The sequence below is a fragment of the Coregonus lavaretus genome (assembly GCF_964263955.1).
Source record: "Coregonus lavaretus genome assembly, chromosome: 5".
NCBI lineage: Eukaryota > Metazoa > Chordata > Actinopteri > Salmoniformes > Salmonidae > Coregonus > Coregonus lavaretus.
In genome coordinates this window covers 50969449-50982865 of record NC_139992.1, presented here as the reverse complement: position 1 = coordinate 50982865, position 13417 = coordinate 50969449, and the positions used below count along the sequence as shown (strand labels likewise).

Sequence of the window (13417 nt, the reverse complement as noted above, 5' to 3'; positions counted from 1 at the left end):
GGGGGCTGTGATGCCAATTTAGCAATTTTGTTGCTAGATTTAGCAGCTTTTCAGACTACCCTGGCAACTTTTTTTTCAAACAGCACCTAGCAACAAATGTAGCTACTTTAAAAAATGTATTTGGAACTTTTAGCAACTTTTGAAAAGTGACTCAAACGCTAAAATGCATGCATTTTCCTTCTAAATGACACAAAAACAATTTTCTCTGTCACACACTCAGTCACAACACACGTGCCTGGCTGCAAAAGTGTATTGTGAGTGACGTCAGCAGCAGGCCAGCCAAGCAGCACAACAACCTGGAGAGAGCTGGAGAGAGATGCCTAGTGCACACATCATTATTTGAGTTAAGTTGCTTGTTCAATAAGATAGCATATATACCTTGTTATTAGCTTGTACCTATGATTGTTGATCAGTTAGGTAGCATGTTAACTAACTACCAATACACTGCTTAAAACTATAATTGTTCAGAATGTGTAGGTTTAATAGTTAATAAGAAAATAAATAAAATGTAATTGTTCAATAATGTGTAATTGTTCAATAATTCAATGTGTTGTGTTTATAAATAAAAATATCTGATCATATAAAATGTGTTGTGTTTATATTACTTTTACAAATAAAAATGTGTGATAATAAACAAACCCATCTAAACTAACAAATGTGAAATCATATTTGTCGCCGAGATGGCCAGTCAATTTGAGTAACGTTATTGTGTGTTCTACGTAATAACGCAGATTTACGTTATTACGCAATGACGTCATCACGCAATGACATCACAACGTCATTTAGCAACTTTAAGCAACAAATCGACCTGTCTTTAGCAACTCCCCTGAAAATGAGTTGGCAACACTGGCAGGGGGGGTGTTTCACGAAGGAACTCAACTTGCATGCAAGTCGCGTCGTGTAATGGCAACCTTAAACCGATGTCACACGAAGCAATCTGGAAGCAATTTATGTTGCTTGCCAGTATGAAAAATGTATGCACTCACTAACTGTAAGTCGCTTTGGATAAGAGCGTCTGCTAAATGACTAAAATGTAAATGTAATGTTGCAACTGAGTTGCATTGCATCGCTAGACATAGGGCAGTGTTTGTTTGAGGATTTCTTGTCAAATTATGCTACTTTGAAAATGATGTCGCTGGTGAAAATGTATTGGTCGCGAGTTACGGGTTTTTGGGCTATTTCAAAGTTGCACCGCGGCCTCCATGGCATTTATCTTAAAAATATATATATTTCACTGTGACCTCCTGCTGACTGTCAGGCAGTGAGGCAGGCTGTTGATGAGTGAGTGAGTTGTGGGGAGGAGGACCGGAGGAGGACCGGAGGAGGACCGGAGGAGTGTGTGTGTGTTGAGATAGCACTACAGTTATTGGCTGAGTTACATGAGCGAGAGCAGCACGCCACGCCATCTTGTTACCAGTTGTAGGTCGGCTATTTAACTTGTCATAATGGAGACACCTATTTTCAAACCTTGTTCCATAAAACATATTAATACGCTAGAACTGATGCACATCAGTTCAAGCACCGGAAAACGACTTTGGGCGCACTCGAGCGCATTACATAAATCCGCTCGGAAGTGGTTATAATGTTGACTGCTTAAAGAAAACGGTATCAAGCGAAGTGCTTTAAGCATGCTCAGTTCTTGGGTCTCAGGGGCTGAATGTGGAATGTGCTAAATGTGGAGAGTTATACAAGGGCCTCTGTTGGCCATCAAGTAGCCTATTAATGTCTATGCCATCGTAGGCTACCATTTGATACAATTAATGTTGAAATGAAGATATCGCTGGAGTCATTGCAAATCAGTTTGTGCCACTTGTGTAGCCTACCTGGAGCTGGCAAACAAATTAAATAAATAGCCTATAACTTCAGTTTATTGTTGTTGTAACCTTGTGTTATTATGAATTAGATTGACAGTAGTCAGATTAGGCTACAGGTAAAACACATTCCAAAAAAATAAACACTGGCTGTTGTTGACAAGCATATTCAGTTCATATTTATTTTATTTATTTAACCTTTATTTAACCAGGTAAGCCAGTTGAGAACAAGTTCTCATTTACATCTGCGACCTGGCCAAGATAAAGCAAAGCAGTGCGATAAAAACAACAACACAGAGTTACATATGGGGTAAAACAAAACATAAAGTAAGAAATACAACAGAAAATATATATACAGTGTGTGCAAATGTAGCAAGTTATGGAGGTAAGGCAATAAATAGGCCATAGTGCAAAATAATTACAATTTCGTATTAACACTGGAATGATAGATGTGCAAGAGATTATGTGCAAATAGAGATACTGGGGTGCAAATGAGCAAAATAAATAACAATATGGGGATGAGGTAGTTGGATGGGCTATACATATTATTCATATTTAATTCAGTGATTGAAATTATGACCCCATCCTCAGTAGCCTATTCCAGCAGGCTATTGGGAAACACAAGCACTTCGAATTGCGAAATCGCCTCGCTATTCATGTTGAATAAATTAGTCTGTTAATTTGAATTTAAGCAAGGTGCTAAATCGTTCAGTTTACATAATGCCTACATCTTGTCTAGGCTACTGTAGACTATATGAAATAAGATGTAGGACTATCAGGAGCTATAGGCTACCTGCCTTTATCTAAGCAAACTATGGCAACATTTAATTAGAGTCATAATCCCAGATTTGAGTCTGTAGCCTGTGTCTATTGAAATGACAAGTCAATCTCTTAAATGGACCATTTATAACGGTTTGTAGTCTTAACATCTGGCACATAATAACAGCACAATTGCCAGAAAATAGCCTAACACTAGTTTTTTATGTTCATCCAAGTGTTTCTTGCTCAGAGATTTCGAGATCCTCTGTCCAACTTTCATCACTCAAACTCTCCTGTCGAATTTATCTATAGTTATGCACTAAATAGATTTATTTACAATTATAAACCTGGTTCGAGCCCTGAATGCTGATTGGCTGAAAGCCGTGGTATATCAGATCATATACCACGGGTATGACAAAATATAAAGCATGTTCTGTTCTAATTACGTTGTTAACTAGTTTATAATAGCAATAAAGCACCCCGGGAGTTTGTGGTATATGGCCAATATACCATGGCTAACTGCTGTATCCAGGCACTCCGTGTTGCGTCGTGCTTAAGAACATCCCTTAGCCGTGGTATATTGGCCATATACCACACCCCCTTGTGTCTTATTGCTTAATCATAGCAGTCAAATGAGTTAAATCGACATCCATTGATGGACAATTATCTGGCGAATTATCCTTTCTCTTGCCACATATTCAAATTCCTTTATTATGTCATGTCATGTCATGTCAAAGCTTAGAATATTTATTATTTTGAGGAAACCCAAATTTTGCTTCTAACGTCATTACAAATTACTATGATATTCCTTCTTAATTGGCTCGATAACGTTATGGAAAAAGGTTTATTGTATAGATATGGCAAATCCTCTCTTGCTGTAAACAAAAAAAATGGGGCTAGTTTTCAGGCCTTTTGGGCTGGTTTTGAGTGGTCATTGTGCTAGACATTTTTGCTTAAATTCACTCTGTTATTCTGCGTTCTGGCACACAGACGAGAGTGCTCTGAAATCAGAGTAGATAGCTAGAGTGAATTTACGAACTTGCCCATAGAAATCAAGCCTATTTTGTGCAACTGATTGTATGGAATGTCCGTTGTTCCGGTCAGAACTCCAACCAGTTGTCATGTCAACACAGCGGTCAGTGCTGCTTCAAACCGCTAAAGAAAATGGGGAAAATATAACAATTCTAGACATTATGGCTAGTCGTGGGTTATGTACATGGTCTGGCAGACAATACATGTCATTTTAAAAGTGAACCCAGATCTTTCTCTGTCCAGTTTCAACTGAAATTGTCCAACATGAACTGCACTAACTAGCTAGCTTAGCTCATCCCTAGCTTGGTTAGCTAGCTAGCTACTATAGCTTGGTAACACACGGTTTTGCAAATAAGCAACATTTTGGCTAGCTAGCTAAATTGTACAGCCAACATTTTGTCTATATTGATGCTGTTACAATTACCAAACATATGGATAAAGAAATTATTTATGAAACCATGATGTGATGTATGACAGGATTGGGTGTTGCATGCAATTTCAATTGCGTTTGAATTGCTTCGCGTATCAGCAAAGTTGGTTTAGATGATGTCACTTGCATCTACAACAGAAATTGCGTCCAAATTGCTTAGTGTGACACAGGCTTTATGCCCAAATCAAACGAGATGCGTTTTTTTTTTACACTTGTGTGTTCACGCTGGAAATAGAGTGCATGAGAGTGACCGAGAGAAAACAGACCGGTTGCAAGTGTCACCAGCGTAAAGCGCGTCAAAGTACAAAGCAAGTATTTGTGCAACGTTACTTCTGGAACATGTATAGTTAAAACTTCTTCTTCTTCGGTGGGGTTAATCGGCGGTTGGTATCCAACGTTATGGTGCATTACCGCCACCTACTGTACTGGAGTGTGGGCCAGAGACGGGGAGAAACAAAATTTACATTTTACATTTTAGTCATTTAGCAGACGCTCTTATCCAGAGCGACTTACAGTTAGTGAGTGCATATTTTTCATACTGGCCCCCCGTGGGAATCAAACCCACAACCCTGCCGTTGCAAGCACCATGCTCTGCCAACTGAGCTACACAGGACTAAATCCTACCTGCCAGGCCCATTGCTCTTGTCGTATCGAGTGAGTGGTGGCAATTATTGCTGATTAACAAAAGGAGTCTGCTCATACGGAACGTTGATCATAAGGTTTATTCAGATCACAAGCTTCAGCATGAGTTTACAGACTCGCGAGGTCTGGAGAGCAGTGTCCTCCAATTCTAATGGCTGCTCTGCCCTCTCTTCTTCGTGTACCCCTATTTATAAACAATGCAACAAGATGGGCTCCCTCTTCTGGCCAATCACCAGTTTCCCCTGTCTACAACACACACTTCCTGTCTATTGTATATGACATTATACTAAACATTGCCTTCTGATACTAACATAACCAACATTCCATTTCTTCATGAAAAACATTTAACAAAGACATAATCTTAATATACTACACTCTTAAAAAAGATAACAAAATATTTGAGACTATATCTAATGAAGTTCTACTCAATATGCTCTTTAAACTAATTTCCTGTATCCCCTTCTCCCTCATACTAGATCTCAGCCTCTCTCTTTCCCTCTGATACTGCCCACACTGTAGCAATACATGCTCCACAGACTCTGTTTCCTGGCAATAATCACAATTTCCTGTTGGATGCTTTCCTATCACATTTAATGTCTTATTCAACCGGCTGTGTCCCACCCTTAATCTAGTAAAAATAGCCTCCTTTCTTCCGTCCCTTCCTGCCGTCCTCCGCTCCCCCCCCTTTCCTCTGTACTTGAAATAAATGCCTTCCCTTATTATCTCTATTCCACTGCTCCTGCCATCTCTGCACCATCACTGTATACAGTGGGGAGAACAAGTATTTGATACACTGCCGATTTCGCAGGTTTTCCTACTTACAAAGCTTGTAGAGGTCTGTAATTTTTATCATAGGTACACTTCAACTGTGAGAGACGGAATCTAAAATCCAGAAAAAATCCAGAAAAACACATTGTTTGATTTTTAAGTAATTAATTTGCATTTTATTGCATGACATAAGTATTTGATCACCTACCAACCAGTAAGAATTCCGGCTCTCACAGACCTGTTAGTTTTTCTTTAAGAAGCCCTCCTGTTCTCCACTCATTACCTGTATTAACTGCACCTGTTTGAACTCGTTACCTGTATAAAAGACACCTGTCCACACACTCAATCAAACAGACTCCAACCTCTTCACAATGGCCAAGACCAGAGAGCTGTGTAAGGACATCAGGTGAGAAGGCAACAACTGTTGGCACAATTATAAGAAAATGGAAGAAGTTCAAGATGACGGTCAATCACCCTCGGTCTGGGGCTCCATGCAAGATCTCACCTTGTGGGGCATCAATGATCATGAGGAAGGTGAGGGATCAGCCCAGAACTACACGGCAGGACCTGGTCAATGACCTGAAGAGAGCTGGGACCACAGTCTCAAAGAAAACCATTAGTAACACACTACGCCGTCATGGATTAAAATCCTGCAGCGCACGCAAGGTCCCCCTGCTCAAGCCAGCGCATGTACAGGCCCGTCTGAAGTTTGCCAATGACCATCTGGATGATCCAGAGGAGGAATGGGAGAAGGTCATGTGGTCTGATGAGACAAAAATAGAGCTTTTTGGTCTAAAATCCACTCGCCGTGTTTGGAGGAAGAAGAAGGATGAGTACAACCCCAAGAACACCATCCCAACCGTGAAGCATGGAGGTGAAAACATCATTCTTTGGGGATGCTTTTCTGCAAAGGGGACAGGACGACTGCACCGTATTGAGGGGAGGATGGATGGGGCCATGTATCGCGAGATCTTGGCCAACAACTTCCTTCCCTCAGTAAGAGCATTGAAGATGGGTCGTGGCTGGGTCTTCCAGCATGACAACGACCCTGTCACGCCCTGGCTCTGGGGACTCTTGTATGTTGAGCCAGGGTGTTAGTTTCTTTGTGTAGTGTCTATGTTTCGTTTTCTATGTTCTGTTCTAGGTTATGTGTTTCTATGTTGGCCGGGGTGGTTCTCAATCAGAGGCAACGAGAATCAGCTGTTGCTTGTTGTCTCTGATTGGGAACCATACTTAGGCAGCCTGTTGCGCACTTGTGTTTTGTGGGATCTTGTTCCGTGTAGGTTTGTGTATATGACCGAGGACTTCACGTATCGTTTTGTTGTTTTGTGTATTATTGAAAAGTACATATTAAAGTATGTACTCATATCACGCTGCGCCTTGGTCCACTCATTATGACGATCGTGACAGACCCGAAACACACAGCCAGGGCAACTAAGGAGTGGCTCTGTAAGAAGCATCTCAAGGCCCTGGAGTGGCCTAGCCAGTCTCCAGACCTGAACCCAATAGAAAATCTTTGGAGGGAGCTGAAAGTCCGTATTGCCCAGCGACAGCCCCAAAACCTGAAGGATCTGGAGAAGGTTTGTATGGAGGAGTGGGCCAAAATCCCTGCTGCAGTGTGTGCAAACCTGGTCAAGACCTACAGGAAACATATGATCTCTGTAATTGCAAACAAAGGTTTCTGTTCCAAATATTAAGTTCTGCTTTTCTGATGTATCAAATACTTATGTCATGCAATAAAATGCAAATTAATTACTTAAAAATCATACAATGTGATTTTCTGGATTTTTGTTTTAGATTCCGTCTCTCACAGTTGAAGTGTACCTATGATAAAAATTACAGACCTCTACATGCTTTGTAAGTAGGAAAACCTGCAAAATCGGCAGTGTATCAAATACTTGTTCTCCCCACTGTATATCAGTATTTTTGCCTCTGCCTTGCTCATTGAAACTTCAACATCAACATCCCCACTACTAAGTGCTTGTTTAGCCAGTTCATCTACAGCCTCGTTCCCCTCCACCCCCACATGGGCTGGGACCCAAGTAAATTTTATCTGTATACCCATCTGTCTAATCCTTCCATGGGTTTGTAGCACCTCATAAAGCAGGTCTTGTCTGCCTCGTGAGCTAAAGGACTGCAGACTCATCAACACTGCACATGAATCAGAGCAAATAACTACTCTGTCTTGTTTGACTTCCTCCCACCCACTGCAAGGCCAACAGTACGGCCATCAGCTCCGCCGTATATACAGCCAGATGATCTGTAATACGTTTCCTGACTTCCACCCCACATTTCTGCACTACAAATGCTGACCCAGTGCGTCCTGTCCTTGGATCCTTTGAACAATTTGTGTAAATGGCCACAAAATCCTGATACACAGTATCCAGACGTCTATTAAACAAATCAGATGGATCAATATCCTCTCTATCTTTCTGTAGTCTCTCCAACACTTCTATATCAACTACTGGAGGTGGGAGTAGCCATGTTGGATTTACAGGAATAGCTATCGTTGGACTAAACTCCCTTCCATACAGTCCCATCTTCCTCGCCTGGGTATTACCCACCCACCCAAAGCTCGTGTTCTGTCCTCGCTCATGTTCCCAGCATGCCTGTAAAATGCCTGCACACATTCCCACCACTCTCTCAATGTGTTCTGCCCAGGTCAGTCTGGTGTCAAAGTATACCCCAAGGAACCTGAAGGCCCCCACCCTCTCCAAGTTTCTCCCATATAACCTCAAGCATACCTCATCTCCAACCTTCCTCCTGGTAAAGAACAGAGAGTTTTCTCTACAGAGAACCTGAATCCCCATATTAATGCCCACTGCTGTACCTCATCAATTGCTTCCTGTGTCTTCCTGACTATGTATGGCACATTTCTTCCCCTCTTCCATAAGGCCCCATCATCTGCAAATAATGACCTCCCTATATCCGGCTTTACCTGAGAGTTAACATCATTGATCATGATTGAGAACAACAGAGGACTAATCACACTCCCCTGTGGTGTACCATTATCCACCAGGTAGCTGCCTGATAGAGACTTCCCCACCCTCACCTGGATAGACCTTCAAAACAGGAAATCCTTTATCCAGTTGTACGTTCTTCCTCCTACCCCCATAATATCAATCTTGATTAACAACCCAATCATGTCATACGCCTTCTCCACATCAGAAAAGACAGCTACAACAGTCCCCTTGTTCACCTGAGCCTTCCTGACCTCTGTTTCTAAGTAGAGCACTGGATCCATAGTTCCCATACCCTTCCTGACCTCTGCTTCTAAGCAGAGCACTGGATCCATAGTTCCCCTACCCTTCCTGACCTCTGCTTCTAAGCAGAGCACTGGATCCATAGTTCCCATACCCTTCCTGACCTCTGTTTCTAAGCAGAGCACTGGATCCATAGTTCCCCTACCCTTCCTGACCTCTGCTTCTAAGCAGAGCACTGGATCCATAGTTCCCCTACCCTTCCTGGACCCACTCTGATGTGGCGTTACTAGCCCTCTGCTCTCCAGGAAGTAAGTTAGCCTCTCCGTAATCATACGTTCCATAATCTTACATACATGTAATGTTAAAGCTGTTGGCTGAAAGTTTGTTGGCCTCGTTGGGTCCTTCCCGGGCTTCCGGATTGGTCCCACTACTGCCTCCTTCCAACTGCCTGGTAGTTCCCCCTCCTCCCACACTCTGTTGTACAACACCAATACCTTATCCAGTGCCTCATCACTAAGATGGGCCAACATAACATAGCACACCTCATCTTTCCCAGGTGAAGTTAACCCAGCCTTACCTATTGCCCTTTTCACCTCTGCCCTGGTAAATACATCCTCCCTCCTCTCCAGCACTCCAGGATGCTCCTCTCTCGTTCTCTCTCTCCCCCTGTATAGATAAAATGGGTCTATTTAGTGTTGATCATTTTTAAAAACAATAACGTTATTTCTACCTTTGTTGATTTCGAACACAGGCACATAGCCTAGGCAGGCTACGGCTGGGAACTCGAGAAATTCAGATTTCAAGAGAAAATACTGTTATGTAGAAAGAACACGACTAGCTAAATTCTAGAACTCTCCACACTTTGGTGAGCTAACATACCAAGTGTTTAGAGCAGGCAGGTATGGTGGCTCCCGTAGGACAATACCTATAAAGTGTCACAAGGGCTACATGGCGAACATAACAAATACAACTGTTTATATGGATTCTCATGACATTAAGTTAGCGTAGCTACGCAGTGTATGGATTGTCATGACATTAAGTTAGCATATCTACGCAGTGTATGGATTCTCATGACATTAAGTTAGCGTAGCTACGCAGTGTATGGATTCTCATGACATTAAGTTAGCGTAGCTATGCAGTGTATGGATTCTCATGACATTAAGATAGCATAGCTACACAGTGTATGGATTCTCATGACATTAAGTTAGCGTAGCTACGCAGTGTATGGATTCTCATGACATTAAGTTAGCGTAGCTACGCAGTGTATGGATTCTCATTACATTAAGTTAGTGACCCACAACCCTGGCGTTGCAAACGCCATGCTCTATCAACTGAGCTACATCCCTGCCGGCCATTCCCTCCCCTACCCTGGACGACGCTGGGCCAATTGTGCACCGCCCCATGGGTCTCCCGGTCGCTGCCAGCTACGACAGAGCCTGGATCAGTTATGTGGGTGTGTGCAAACAGTTCATATACTGTATGAAAAAGAACCTGATTTAATCAAACCAATTTTATGAAACCCTTGACTAAGACTGTTGAATCCCTGAATATCTTGTTCCTTCAAAGACCGATTGCTTTGTGAGGTTCAACTAACCTTTTGTTGGTGTCTCCATATTCTCAGAAAGGGGGACATTGGCGAACCTGAATAGATAAGGCCTGACAAATTACTAACTCTATATCCTGGTGGTCAACATCCTGGGGTTTACCAAGGACCTCCTCCCGTGTTACTGCCATCACCACAGAAGCAGCTGGGTAACTGCCAATGCAAGACTCCAAGCCAAACATACTGCAAGCCAAACATACTGCAAGCCAAACATACTGCAAGCCAAACATACTGCAAGCCAAACATACTGCAAGCCAAACATACTCCAAGCCAAACATACTACAAGCCAAACATACTGCAAGCCAAACATACTGCAAGCCAAACATACTGCAAGCCAAACATACTGCAAGCCAAACATACTGCAAGCCAAACATACTGCAAGCCAAACATACTCCAAGCCAAACATACTGCAAGCCAAACATACTGCAAGCCAAACAAAGGCTAAATTTAATCCATTTTAGAATAAGGCTGTAACGTAACAAAATGTGGAAAAAGTCAAGGAGTCTGAATACTTTCCGAAGGCACTGTATTACACATTATGACCCAGACAGACCGACCGACAGACGAACCGACAGACCGACCGACCGAAGGCAACTCACTGCCTTCCTGAAGACAAATAGTCTATACGAAATGCTCCAGTCTGGCTTTAGACCCCATCATAGCACTGAGACTGCACTCGTGAAGGTGGTAAATTACCTTTTAATGGCATCAGACCAAGGCTCTGCATCTGTCCTCGTGCTCCTAGACCTTAGCGCTGCTTTTGACACCATCGATCACCACATTCTTTTGGAGAGATTAGAGACCCTAATTGGTCGACACGGACAAGTTCTTGCCTGGTTTAGATCTTATCTGTCGGAAAGATATCAGTTCGTCTCTGTGGATGGTTTGTCCTCTGACAAATTAATCGTACGTTTCGGTGTTCCTCAAGGTTCCGTTTTAGGACCACTATTGTTTTCACTATATATTCTACCTCTTGATGATGTCATTCGGAAACACAATGTCAACTTTCACTTAGACTGTGCTAAGCTGGCAGGCTGGCTAACAGCCTGCTGCCTGGCCTGCACCCTGTCTCATTGTGGAGCTAGAGGAGTTCAAATCAAATCAAATTTTATTTGTCACATGTGCCGAATACAACGTGTAAACCTTACCGTGAAATGCTTACTTACAAGCCCTCTGAAATAGAGTTAACTTTCTATAACTAAACATTATGTTCTGCATTAACTTTTTATAACTAAACACTATGTTCTGCATTGAGGAAGGTTGTATGATCTCTCTCTTCACCTGTATCCAGTCCATGGAGGAAGGTTGTATGATCAGTTCTCATTTCCTCTGGCCTAGTAAGCATTGCTTTGTTAATGCTTTGTCTCGTAAGTTAACCTTAGGATCTATATGCTTGGAATAACGCCTTGTAATGCTTGTTAATGCTTTTGTAATTTAAGATTTATGCCTTGCATGCGAATCCGTTTATTTTACAAGGTAATGAAATATACTTGTATTTAGAATTCCATTCTCAGACATTTCTTCATGGCCTACTGCTGTAACTCAACTATAGTGTTGTTGCGTATTGCTAAATAATATTTATGGAGTCAGATAATTAAGTTAATAGGCTAATTCCATAGTCTGATTACGAGTCTCATGTGAGGTGTGTGTATATATAATATATTGTATATACATATATCAAATATGACTGGCCACTACACTAGTATGACTGTAGTCAGCCTTACAATAGAGCCTCTCTCCCATGCTGAGGAGCATCAGTGTTCTGGCAGCATGTCTTGCTTCTCCTATAGAGCTCACATCTCCATTATATTATATTAATCTCTCATAGTTTATCACAGCTTATCCCAAAACACAGAGCGATAATGTCTTGCTGTCAGTCACGGTTGATTATGTGCGACTGCAGTTACCATATTAATCATGGTGTTGCTATAGGAACAGACCCTCCATCTGTTTCTCAGGGAATTAGCATGAAAAATTAATCTGTCAGTTTAAGCTAAATATGTTTTTTTTTCTTTTTTTCTGCGTCTCAATCCACTACATCCACCAATGGCAGCGTTCTGCGTCTGTGGTGGAAGGTGGCCGAGCTACAGCGATGTTTTACAGACCATGAGGCATCACGAAAATAGGTCTTCCCACGATAATAGGTCTTCCCACGAAAACGTCTGTCGCATCTGAGCCGTTTGGCCTAGAAGCTATTATGACCCCTCTCTATGGTGTTCTCTGTTTCGCTTTACGACCCCCACAAGTCATTTGGTGTTCTCTGTTTCGCTTTACGACCCCCACAAGTCATTTGGTATTTATTTGTATTTATCAGGGATCCCCATTAGCTGATGCCAAGGCTGCCAAGGCAGCAGCTACTCTTCCTGGGGTCCAAACATATTAAAACACTTATATTACATATAAAACAAAATATAAATCATACAGTGAGGGAAGAAAGTATTTCATCCCCTGCTGATTTTGTACGTTTGCCCACTGACAAAGACATGATCAGTCTATAATTTTAATGGTAGGTTTATTTGAACAGTGAGAGACAGAATAACAACAAAACAATCCAGAAAAACGCATGTCAAAAATGTTATAAATTGATTTGCATTTTAATGAGGGAAATAAGTATTTGACCCCCTCTCAATCAGAAAGATTTCTGGCTCCCAGGTGTCTTTTATACAGGTAACGAGCTGAGATTAGGAGCACACGCTTAAAGGGAATGCTCCTAATCTCAGCTTGTTACCTGTATAAAAGACACCTGTCCACAGAAGCAATCAATCAATCCGATTCCAAACTCTCCACCATGGTCAAGACCAAAGAGCTCTCCAAGGATGTCAGGGACAAGATTGTAGAAGAAACACAAAAGGAAGAAACACAAAAGAACACAAAAGAACTGTCAATCTCCCTCGGCCTGGGGCTCCATGCAAGATCTCACCTCCAGGTGAGGCAGTCATTAGAGAAACCAAGGCTATTTAGTCTGCCAATAAGAATGCGATGATTGACAAAGTCGAAAGCCTTGGCCAGGTCGATGAAGACGGCTGCACAGTACTGTCTTTTATCGATCGCGGTTATAATATCGTTTAGGACCTTGAGCTTGGCTGAGGTGCACCCATGACCAGCTCGGAAACCAGATTGCATAGCGGAGAAGGTACAGTGGGATTCGAAATGGTCGGTGATCTGTTTG

General features: G+C 42.1%; 1 protein-coding gene across 3 annotated transcripts in view; it reads right to left on the bottom strand.

Moving 5' to 3' along the window:
* The window catches only part of LOC311129748 (neuron navigator 3-like), a 753845-nt gene that overhangs the window by 658505 nt on the left and 81923 nt on the right, over positions 1 to 13417 (bottom strand). The gene's annotated exons all lie outside the window — the stretch shown is intronic.